Genomic DNA, 12664 nt, shown 5'->3' with positions numbered 1-12664 from the left:
TTTTGGGTTCTTCTGACTTGTTGGAGGCATTTTTATGTGCTTCACTTTCAGAAGAATGTAGAAGCCTCTTTCTAACTGACTGCCAGCTGTGTCAACTTACCAGCCAGAAGTAGGAAACACAGCAGAGGAAGATATGAAAGGGTGCTGTCTACTCTAGTAACTCAGCTAGGACTACCATTTAGACCATCTTTATCTTGCAGAACTGTTTCCCACAGCAGACATTTCATGTAGCCCAAGAATATATAAGTATGAAGACATATGAAGAATCAGCGCCTGAAACTTGACTGTCTACCAGTTCCTTTCCTTTTGTTCAGTTTTAATTTATTATTACATTACATTATTATTTTTATAATCTGTTTTTCCTCCAATGAGCTCTCTTCCTACTTACAACAGTCCTACTAGTATATCAAGCTGAAAAGAGTGGGACTGGCCCAAGATCACGAAGGCCTGTTACAGACTGCCAAAATAAAGCTGCTTCGGGTCTCATTACCATTTAAATGATGCATGGGTCCTAAGAGACCGAAGGTCACGCCAAAGCCACACTCCATTCCTAATCACTGGAGTGCAGCTTTGGTGCATCTTCCAGATTCTTAGGATGCATGCATCATTTAAATAGCATACCTACAAAGAGATCCGAAGCAGCTTTATTTTGGCAGTCTGTAACAGGCCTAAGTTTCATGACATAGTGGGGACTAGAATCCTGATTTACAAAGTCCCTGCCCAACACTGACACACCACACTGGCTTTATTATATAGTAAGCCTGTGGGCAGGAATTGTGTTGGTTTCTTAATCTTTGAACAGTGCCTAGGGAAAAAAAGGGCACTTCGTTAAAAACTAAGTTCTCTAACCACAGCAATATAATCAGATGAAAACTGTATATGACCACTTGGCTACCATCACATTGTTACCAAGTTTGGGTCACAGACTCATTCCATTTTCACATTCTTCACCACTTGAGTTTTCTTTCTACAGGGTTGCAAATTATATATTCATAAAACAATTGGGAAGCTCTCCTCAGACTTTAGTTAACAGCTATGCTCTATTCCTTTGTTAATGCAATTTTTGGCAGTTATCAGTATAGGATATACTAGTACAGTACATCAAGCCAGTGTTCTATAATGGTTTGAGCATTGGGCTCTGGCGACCAGTGTTCGAATCCTTGCTCAGCCATGGAAAGCTACTGGGTGACCTTGGGCAAGGCATATTCTCTCAGGCTTGAAGGAAGGCAATGGCAAACCCCTTCGGAACAAATCTTGCCAAGAAAACCCAAGAAAGCCTTGCCTATAGTCGCCATACGTCAGAAACAACTTGAAAGGCACACAACAACAAAAACAACTGATGGGTATACATTTGATGGCCACACAGGCATTCTGTCTCAACATGTCCCACCGATTTTGACAAGACACAAAAAATGACAGCAGCCTTGGATTTCTTACAGTTCTGTAACAAACATTTTTATTAGAACAGAAGATAGATATTTTACAACTATAAATTCAATTGTATATGATAGTTCAACAATGTATTCCCATGAAATATTCTGAAGCAAAATATTCTTATTGCAAAAGCAATCTTTGGTCCATACATGGGGCTTGGGGCAGAGAGAGGAATTGTGAGGGAACTACTGCAACCTAAAAACTCAGGCTCAGTTTAGAGCAGAGGTGTGCAACTCTGGTCCTTTCTGATATTGGGACATTATGGGACTGAAACTCCCATAATGTCTCTCCATTGGCTAGTCTAGATAGATTACTATTCTAAGATAAAGCAGACATGACCTGCAGTCTACCAACATCTGGAGAGCCACAGTTGCCCACCTCAGTTTCGTGTTTCTGTGAGCAAGGGGCAGATTTGAGATTATCTAAGTATGTGGACTGCTTTTCTAAACCATGTAATCCACATGGGAGACAGACAGTTCTTGCAGATAGCCATACCTTTGAAATACCAAGTGATACGTACCCGTGATCAGCCAAGTGTCACTAAATATGAAATGTAAATTAATATAAAACGAGGTTAAGATATGACAGGCAAGGAACTCTTGTATTTGTAGCTATTTAATAATCTGTTGTCACACAGATACTGGGTAAGATCAAACTACAAACCATTTCTTTATCTTTTCAAATTGCTTTTCTATCAAGTGGCCTTGATTTTAAAAGGTGTGTTAATTTATAATGACCTACTACTATGCCTTTATATTGTAAGGGTGTTCAGAATTAAGATCTCTCAAAAACCTTCTCCACATGGTGGTGCTCCACTCAGCAGCTCTGGTTTCTGAAAACTGCTTTACAAGTTAATTGTGAAGAACACACGTTCAAAGGAAAGTTTTGCAGTGGTGGTGCAGGCATTAGAAAGCCTCTTTATTTGCCCTGTGACTTGGAACTCAAACAGTATACAGCCCAAACAAATGTGTGTTTAGTCAGACATAATACCTCCTGTGTTCAATGGTACTTATTCCCTACTTACATGTGCATGTGAGGCGTCTCTCTCACATATACACACACAGAGGATTACAATCTAAACAATTTAGTGCATTTTGCATGAGATAATTGCTTATGAAAGTACAACATCTTACACATCCTAGCTGGGACGTTATGCTGAACCAACTTTCTGTGTAAGGGTTTGTAAAATGTCATATTTGAAGATTCACCTGGTCTTCTGCAGCAGCTTGGCTCCATCCACAGCTCAGCACCTTCAAAATACAGAGCAAAATGATCATTAATAAAGAGCACTGATAATAAAGCAATCTTTATACATAGGGTGCTTCCATACACAAGGCATGAATGCATCCTTAACAGTGTAATGCTCCCCATATTTGCTTAGATGTACATTCCATCTGTGTTCAATAGGGATTACTTCCATGTAAGCAAGTACAGGATTGCAGTGAAAGTTTTTCTTACACTATCTGTGCTGTGTGCAAATGCTTGTTCATTTTGAGATTAAAAGTGAAAGAGAATTCCACTACTTACTATAACTCTATACAGCCAATATACTTTTTTATATTTGTCCTGCAGCACAATTTGAAACAAGCTTGTTTGAAGCTTCACATGAGACAATAGGTCTACAACTTGATCCTTAATGTAATCATGGGACAATTCTTTGCAACTAGACTTCGAACTATGCTTGCTAATCTCTCTCCCCCCACCATTCCAGCTGCAGTTTGTCTATAGGAGATACTGCTTTTTATCAGCAGAGGATGATATGAGCCTGGTAAAACCTGATATCACAAGTCATGTGAGTAGCTTAAAAAAATTTATTTCCTAGGTCAGTGTATTTGGGATTCTTTTGTTTGACCAGTTACATGCCAACTATTACCATCAGATTTCTTTCTTTTTCCCCTTTTACTTTTTGCTGCCAGAGAAATCCAGTGATCTTATTGGTTGGGTGTAGTTTAAAATCTTAACTCTATATAGTTTAACAGCAGTGAAGTCTGGGTTTTAAAGCCAAGATGGCCTTATTTATTTAGTTCCTGAGTCCTGCTGATTAGACCAAAAGCCTTTCTAGTCCAGCATTTCTGTCTCCAAGCTCCAGTTGCCTCTAGGGATGAATCTACAACAGGGCTCCCTCCAGCTCCAGCATGGGTTATTCTTATTCCAATTTGACTCCCTTTAAGCCACACACATCCCTTTTAACTCTTCTTAAACTGGTACAAATCACACAAGCTCCATCATGAAATTAAGTCAGTTTAAGGGAGAGGGTATCTGCTGTAGTCATGTGCTAGCTGTATTGAATCGTTTCTGTTCACGTGAGAGTGTTAGATACCGTAGCTGCAACTTGGTGGAGGAGGAGGAGTATTTCACCCTTGCATGTGCATATCTGCAGGGGCTGGAATAAAATCACGACTCAATTTGCATCCTGCCTTTGCTTTAGTTTCTCAGTTTGCAACGTGCATTTTCGCAGGTGTGCCCAGAATTGGCTGAATGAAGCATACTGATGATGTTACCTTGCCCATTATGCATGCTGCCCGCCCCAGCCTCTTCTTCTAAACCTATAGTAGTAATTATGTCTCTAGACACTTTACTGAACCCTCCTCCTCTGACTCAAAAAATAAAAAATAAAAATAAAAATCTGCCATTCCTGCAAGCTCAGGTGCCACTGAAAAACTAGTCAAGTGAGCAATCATGGGTGTGCGTGCTGTAAACTGTACATAAATGGGGTCTCAAAGTTTCACATATGTGTGGAGGAGAAAAATGGCAAAGACACACCACTGTTATCAATCCCAAACAGGGACATGATCTCACATGTTGAGAATGAATAGGTAACCCACTAATGACCCAAACTAGGTGGCCCACTGCCTGATACACCTTGCTACCCACCTCCTCACCCACTTCTCCCCATTTCACCCCAATCGCAATCTGAGTGGGATGACATATATCAGGATATAAATCAACAATATAATCTAGTCTCTCTCCAGGAAAAATCAAAACAAAACCCTTTGCCTTTTTAAACTCACATTTATGTCATCAAGCATGTAAAAGAAGTAGCTTTAATTTAGAATGGGCTGAATGTCATGCACCTTAGTAGGATTGACACTGGGGTAGAACTGCATTAGCTTCCCTGTATAAATTCAGCATCGGAAAAACACAAATGTGGCCTGTGGGCAACAGCACATACAGCCACACCTACTTGTGCACCATAGCAGCAAAGTGCCTTTGGAATTGAGGTATTACACAGTCATCATGACTAGTAGTCACTAGTAGCCATTTTATGCACTAATATAATGCCCACACTGCACATTCATCTTGGCTGTGTGTATGTGTTAAAGAGCCCCAAATATTTTAAACTTTATTTCCAGGGTCAGGAAATTGTAGCCTGTGTGCCACACGCAGTCCCCCAGGGCATTTTTGCAACCTCAAAACTTCCAAATTGTCCCCCATCCTGGAAAAATCAGCAAATTGCCACTGATGAAGGTCTCCAGGATCAGTGGAGAGATTGATACGAGACCCCAACTTAAAACAATCTGAGAGAGATTTCTGATTTCATTTTCAGAAATGTGAAGCCTTCCGGGAAGGTTCAGGAACAAAAAACTGTCCACCAGGCCCTTTAGCATCCACTTTTGCTTTATATTATTGATTATATTTACGTTAGTGGATTTCCTCCAGTCCCCATATAATTTTGGTTGTTCTTCATGAACCTTTTCCAGTCATGGTTAAACATACTAGCTCACACACTATAGCTGTAGCTGCACTGCAGAAATAATCCAGTTTGACACCACTTTAACTACTGTACTATGCTGCAGAATTCTGGGAACTGATGTTTTGTGGCATATTTAGCCTTCTCTATCAGAGAAGTTCTAGTGCCACAATGAACTACAATTTCCAGAATTCATAGCATTCAGTCATGGTAGTTAAAGTGGTGTCAAACTAGATTATTTCTGCTGTGTGGATACATTTTGAGCTCCGCTCAACCACCTCCCTAGCCCAATTTAAGAAGGGGCTAAAAACCTACTTATTTGAGCAGGCTTACCCCTGATCTCTACCCCAGAATGCTCCTCCCCCCCCCCTTCTTCGGGATCGGCACTGTTTTGCCGGTATGAATTTTATGAACTGTATTTTATTGTTGTATCGTTTTTATCAATCTGCATTGTTTTAACTAATCTGTATAGTTGTATTGTATGTTCTATATTTGTTGTGAACCGCCCTGATTCCAAGAAGGGAGGTATATAAATAAAATTTTTATTATTATTATTATTATTATTATTATTTTACAAGTATATTTCTAAACACATGAAGGGTGCCTTTCCCATTCTTGTGAGACTGCGCTGGCAGTGGATGCTCCTAGTTTTGGGAATCCCTTACTTTCCATAAAGAAGAGAGATTAAGCACAGTTTATTTGAAACAAAGCCTTCCAGAACAAGTACAAAACTGCTGCATCATGGACTCATCTTGTGCCCAATTCACTTGAGACAAATGCAAATGAGTATGAATTTGGAAATTACTAAGTGACAGGCTAGGGACAGGAAACCCTTATGTGGCAAACTTCAAAAACAAGCTAAAGCAGTGGTGGATGAAGCGCAGCCCTCCAGATGTTCTAGATTGCAACTCCGAGGCACGTTACAGACAGCCCAGAAGGGGCCGTCTCGCGCCGCTGCTGGATGCAGCGTCCGGGAACCGCAGCAGCCAAACGGCGCGGTTCCCAGACGCTGCCAAGAAGGAGCGCGAAAATTGCACTCCTTCTTGCTCCCTGGAAGAGACGTTGTGAGGCGCTAGTTGTGCACTCGCGGCGTCATTTCCGGGGCGCGACGTGCGGACGCAGAGCGTCCGTTACGTCAAGATGGCGGCGGCCGTGTGGAACGGCCACCACCATTTGTTACGGACTCAGTCTGTGCTAGGGTTAGGGGCGTCTGGAAGAGACGCCCCTTTCTAACCCTAGCACGGACTGAGTCCGTGCTAGGGTGCCCGTTTGTAACGGGCCTCAGTTTTCTTTAGCATTAGCAGGCCTGGATATGGTTGCTGGGAATTGTAGCCAAACAACATCTGGAAGGATGGAGATTCCCCCCCCCCCCTGCTGTAGCCCTATGTAAGTGGTCAGTCTACAGACATGGGGGCTAGAAGGCCAATGGTGTCAACAGCACATACAAGAGCCTAGTCTCTAATGTTCCTGCACCCTTGTTCTGTTTAGCATCAGGGCCTGATGTGGGCTTCTACAAGAGGGCTAGACTCCACCATGTAATTAGGAATTTTATGAAGTAGGACTTCCGAGTGTTGGGAGAATACCACTTGCATTCAGGCAAAGAGAAGCAGAAGCTCCAGTGAGACCCCACTATTCAACAAGAAAAGCTAGGGAAACCAACTTGCACACGCATGGTCACCAACCTTATTCAGACCTCCTGTGAAGACAGGGCTTGTACAAATCTACCAATTAAATCCATGGTTGAGCATTATTTGAGATACTGAATGTTTCTGGGTCAACTGGAAGAAAAAATTAAAAGGAAGATGATGCAAAAGAGGGAGAAATATCTTACACAGACTTCTAGAGGAAGGGGAGGAATGCATGCCATGATGCTAAGAACTTATTGTTGTACTATCCAGATGTTTCAGAAAAATAGAGGAAATGAAAAAGAAATTCCTTTCCCATCTGCAAAACTGCTAACTACGAAACATTCATAAATAAGGTTGCCAGAGGGTTCCTGCACCTTTAATGGTTGTGTAGAAGAGGGAATTTCAGCAGGTGTTGCTTTTTATCTGGTTGTGTGATGAGCAAAACCTGCTGATATTCCCTCTTCTACGCCTTCAATTCATTTGCAACTTATGGAGACCCTATCACAGGCAAAATTTGTCAGATGGGGTTTCCCTTTGCCTTCCTCTGAGGCCGAGAGAATGCTCAAGGTCACTCAGCAGGTTTCCATGGCAGAGTGAGGATTCCAGAGTCCTAGTCCAACACTCTAACCAATACACCACACTGGCTCAACAACTTGTAGTTGTTGTGTGCTTTCAAGTTGTTTCTGACTTATGGTGATCTAAAGCAAACCTGTAATTCTCAAGTTTCTTCAGAGGGAGTTTACCATTGCCATCCTATGAGGTTGAGAGAGTGTGACTTGCCTAAGGTCACCCAGTGGGTTTCCACAGTTGAACCATCATTTGAACCCTTGTCTTCAGAGTCCTAGTCCAACACTTAAACCACTACACCATGCTGGCTCAGCTCAACACCTACTCAACAACAATTTATAGCATTATATAAAAATTATACTGTATAACGTAAACTATGGATGATCCTGGACAAATCACACTCAGCCTCAGAGGATGGCAATGGCAAACTCCCTTTGAAGAACCTTGCCAAGAAAACCCTGTAATAGGATCACCATACATTGGAAACAACCTGAAGGTACACAACAACAATAGAAAACAATATATGAATGGATCCTATAATATAAACCTATATAATATAAAAATCCTAGCAAACCTTGAGAGGACATTCCTTCTTCACCAATAGTATGAAGAACAATAGTATTTGCTTTGTTATGAAAGCAGGAATGAAGAACAGCATGGACCTTTATTAACTGATCTTTCTTGATAACTACTGAAGGGTTGTCAAATGTGAAAAAAGACAGGGCTCTTCCTCTTTAGTAGTTACTCAAAATGCACCTGATGACATTCCTCTTTCTGTTTCATTATTATAGGCATAGGAATGTTGTCCTCCCTCCCCCCAAATCCTGTTAGAAAATTCTAATTTTAAAAAAGGTATTTTCATACAATGTACTATGCTGTTACCATGTTAAAACACAAAAGGAAAACTAGAAACATCAAAACATATAACATACCTACACATATATGTAGTATACTGTCAAGAAATTAAGGCTGTTTAAAACAAGTCAGATTTCAGTTTGGTTTTGGAAAACAAACTAGGAGGGGGGAACACTTTTCAGATGGACTACAGTAGTGAAATTTAAAATCTATATATTTCCTTTGCACTCCCTTGACCTCAGGTCAGTAAAAATGTTAAAACCTTGACCACACAAGACGACAAAAACTCTGCAGGACCTGAGCAATTTCTTTGCTACCCCACCTAGTCCAGCTCTCTGACTTCAAGCACTGTGATGTCAAAATCAAAATAAATCTGAACTGCCCTTTAGATGAGATTTCTGTACTGTAGGATGAGAGGCAGCATGGTATAGTGTTTTGAGCACTGGACTCTGGAGACCACGGTTTGAATCCCAGCTCGGCCATGGAAACCCTTGGGCAAGTCACACTCTCTCAGCCTCAGGGGATTGCAATGAATGGCAAACCCACTCTGAAGAAACTTGCCAAGAAAACCACATGACAGGAAAGCCATAGAGAGCCAGGATAATGTAGTGTTTTGAGTGTTGGAGACCAGGGTTGGAGCATAAAAACCCACTGAGTGACCTTTGGCAGGTCACACACTCTCAGCCTCAGAGGATTGCAATGAATAGCAAACCCACTCTGAAGAAACTTGCCAAGAAAATCCCATGACAGGAAAGCCATAGAAAGCCAGGGTAATGCAGTGGTTTGAGGGTTGGGCTATGACTCTGGAGACCAGGGTTGGAGTATAAAAGCCCACTGGGTGACCTTGGGCAGATCACACTTTCTCAGCCTCAGAAAATGACAATGAACGACAACCCCCCTCTGAAGAAACCTGCCCAGAAAACCCTAGCACAGGCTTGCCTTAGGGTCGCCACAATAACTTGGGAGGCACACAACAACATCAACAAAGGGTTGCGGTAAATCAGAAACGATATGAAGGCAAACAACAACAACAACAACAACAACAAGGGGCGCTTGGAGGTTGAATGAGGTTTTAAAAATATCCCACAGGGCAAGCTTTCCCCAACAGGACCTCAGTAAGGCTAAAAAACAAACAAACTGCACCTGTTGACCTAAAGAGAGAAGAAAGGCGGCATAGTGGTCTGAGCCTTGGTCTGCCACTCTGGAGTCCGGACTTCTTATCCCATGGAAACCCACTCGAGAACCTTGGGCAAGCCACACTCTCTCAGCCTCAAAGAGGATAGCCATGGCCAACCCCCTCTGAACAAATCTGGCCCCAAAACAAAACAAAACAAATGATAGGGTCTCCTGAAGAAACTTGCCCAGAAAATAAATAAATAAACAAATAAATAAATAAGTCTCCAGGGCTTAAGTCGGAAAGGACTTGAAAAGAACACACAGAATAATAATAACAACAATGCCAAAGGAAGGAAAGAAAGAACCAAGAGGGGAGGAAGGTGAGAATGTGTCTCTCCAATCCAGACAGCCGCCTTTTGGAGAGGGACGCGCCTTTCCAGCCAAACCCCAGCGGGCTGCCTCCTCTTACCCAGCAAGGCTTCCTTGTAGTAGTAGGAAGAAGAAGTAGCAGCTCCTCCTCTCCTCCTCCTCCTGGCTGAGAAACTACTAGGCCAAAGAGGAAACTGGATGCCCTGCGCCTCCATCTCCTTCTCCCTCTGCGCCCTGGCATTACGCACAGCCGCCCAAGTGCCAGTGCTGCTTGGTTTGTCTTCCCTCCCTTACTCTTTCCTCAGTGGAGGAAAGGAAGGCGTAACAATGCGCAGAGGAGCCTCCTCGAAAGGACTGCAAGTCTGCAACCCTCCCTCCTCAATTCGCCTGGAAGAAGCCGAGCAAACAAGGAGAAAAGAGGCGCCGCTTTGGCTCCATGGCGCCTTTTACGCACAGAGCGCGCACTTGCCTTTTTCAGGAAGGAAGGAAAGAAAGAAAGAAAGAGGCGGGTGGGCGGGAAGTGGAGGGCAGCAGCCAAGCTGAGGGAGCTGCACACGTGTTGTGTTTGTGTCTGTGTGTTGGGGCACTCTCACACCGCCTGCACATACCCAAGCGGCAGGGGAAAGTACACGTCTCTCTACTCCTGGGTGGTTGTTGCGTGCAGCAGGGTTTGCATTATTAGCCCAGACCTGCACGACTTGGCAGTAGGTAGGGCCAAAATTAAAATAGGTTGTACTTCTTTAGGCAGCAAATCGGTTTTAATTAAATGTTAAGTATTAATTGTTATTATTAATAACAAATATCATTAATATTAATTCCACCCTCACCCTCCTCTGCCCAGCCTTCAGAATCATAGGATTGTAGAAGAGACCTCAAGGGCCATCCAGTCCAACCCCCTGCCATGCAGGAACTCTCAATCAAAGCACCCCTGAGAGATAGCTATCCAGTCTATGCTTAAACATCTCCAAAGAAAGAGACTCCACCACCCTCCAAGGGAGTGTCTTCCACTGTCAAACAGCTCTTACTGTCAGGAAGTCTTTCCTTATGTTTAGGTGGAATCTCTTTTCCTGTAGTTTTAATTAGCTGTTACTATCTTCAAGTTTTAGAATTTCAGGCTGCTTTGCGAACAATACCATAAACCACAGTTTCATCCTGGTCTGTAAACTGACATTAAACCACAGGTGGTTGTTGTTTTTTGTTTTGTTCTTTGGAGAAAGCCAAGTGGCGGAGGAGGCTTGCAAGGTGAGGGTTTGCCTGCCCTCCTCCACATGGTCCTCTCCTCAGTAGGAGGTTGAGCAGCAGAGGAGTCTTGAAGTTGTTCCACATCCTTGCAGGCCCCCCAAAATCCTGCACTTATTGTGCAGGCCTGCATTAGCCAAAGGGAAGACTCACCTTTCTTGTTGTTGGGTGCCTCCTCCAACTCAAAGGTGCCCAGACACTTGCTCCTTTTCCAGGACGTGTCTTTCACTTGAGGCATCTGTCTAAGGAGGCATTTCAAAAATGTCCTCCATTTGGAGCAGGAAAAAGAAGCATACATTTTGTATTTGTTAGTGTTTTTAGCTTTTCATTTGGCAAAGGTAAAAGGTTTCCCCTTTGACATGATGACCTAGTCGCGTCTGACTGTAGGGTAAGGAATTCAGGGCTGAGGCGTAAGGAGTAAAGAGGTTTTTACAGGAGTAGAATAAGGAGTAACAAACATATTTTGTTATTCCTTATTCCTGTTACTATATTGTACATGCAAACACCCCAAAACAATGTTATTATATTGCATTGGGGAAGGGACTAGGAGGCAAAGAGAGACGCGCACACACACACGCCAGTCTTTTAAAGGAACCGGGGCTTTCCCCAAGGGCTGGGGAGTAAGGAGTAAAGGAGTAAAAGGTTTTTACAGGAGTAGGAATAACATATCTATCTATCTTACTTTGCAGTAGGACAAGGAATAACCCCAAAATCACCACTACTCTCCAGCCCTGAAGATATCTGGGAAGGTCTTGAAGGCCCTCCATTTTGCGGTGCCTTGTCTTCCTTCATGGTTTGGACTTCTGGTTACTGCCCATTTTTTTTTATTTATGGGGTTTCTTGGCAAGTTTCTTCAGAGAGAGTTTGCCCTAGTCATCCTCCCCAGCATCCCAAATCCATAAAACAGTGATACCTTGATGGGACCAACCAAAAGGTACAAAATGCATGTTGCACCTTTGAGCCTGAGAGGGTAGAAGTTGGTAGCATGAGTTTTCATCGACTTGAGCCTACTTCTTCAGATGCTTGTTTTGGAGATGCATCTGAGGAAGTGGGCTCAACTCCGAAAGCTCATGCTACCAACTTCTACCTTTCAGTTACAGGATATACTCTTGTATAAGTCAAGTAATTTTAGTCGAAAAGTTGACCTCAAAAATCTGGATCATCTTATCCATGGGTCAGTGTAAGTCCTGTACTTTAACTATTTTAAAAAAGGGAACAATCCCCTGGTGAAAGGCAAGAGCATAATCTGTCCTGGAAGCACTGATTTCCTTCTTTTCTCTCATCCATCCAGCCTTTAGTGTGAGCACAGTTATGCCTGCTGGAATTTTGTAAATTGCTTTCCTTTGCTTCATCCTTTAGATCCTTTGTTACAATGCCCCTAAATGTTACCCTTGACTTATCCATGAGTCACATCAAAATTCATAATTTTGGCACCAAAACTTGTCCTCGACATATACATGAGGATGACTTATAGTCGTGTATATACAGTAAGTCTCAAAAGGTGCTACAAGATCTCTTTGCATACTCAATTCCCAGATTAACACAGCTGTATCTTGGACAATACATGTTGCAAGCTTTCAAAACTCCACTGGCTTCTTTGTTGGGTACAGGTGTTAAAAAAACACAGGAGAGGGGAAAAAATAATGACGGTGTTAGTCCCAAGCCAGCATTTTGTCGAGATGTAGCTGTTTTTACTTTTTATTGTGAACTTGATTCTTTAAAATCAAGGCACTGCAGGCAGAAATGATACCACTGCTGCTCAGTT

General features: G+C 42.6%; 1 long non-coding RNA gene across 1 annotated transcript; it reads right to left on the bottom strand.

Annotated features, from left to right (window-relative positions):
• Positions 1 to 1437: 1437 nt before the first annotated feature.
• LOC121929280 lies at positions 1438 to 10155 on the bottom strand. Its single transcript, XR_006103640.1, has 3 exons — positions 9761 to 10155; positions 6808 to 6903; positions 1438 to 2684 (listed from the first exon to the last, which is right to left on the bottom strand). It is a non-coding gene; the product is annotated as an uncharacterized LOC121929280 (long non-coding RNA).
• Between the last annotated feature and the right edge of the window lie 2509 nt (positions 10156 to 12664).

This window comes from Sceloporus undulatus, chromosome 4, assembly GCF_019175285.1.
Source record: "Sceloporus undulatus isolate JIND9_A2432 ecotype Alabama chromosome 4, SceUnd_v1.1, whole genome shotgun sequence".
Lineage (NCBI taxonomy): Eukaryota > Metazoa > Chordata > Lepidosauria > Squamata > Phrynosomatidae > Sceloporus > Sceloporus undulatus.
Note: the sequence above shows the minus strand (reverse complement) of the source record. Positions and strands in the feature narration are given on the sequence as shown.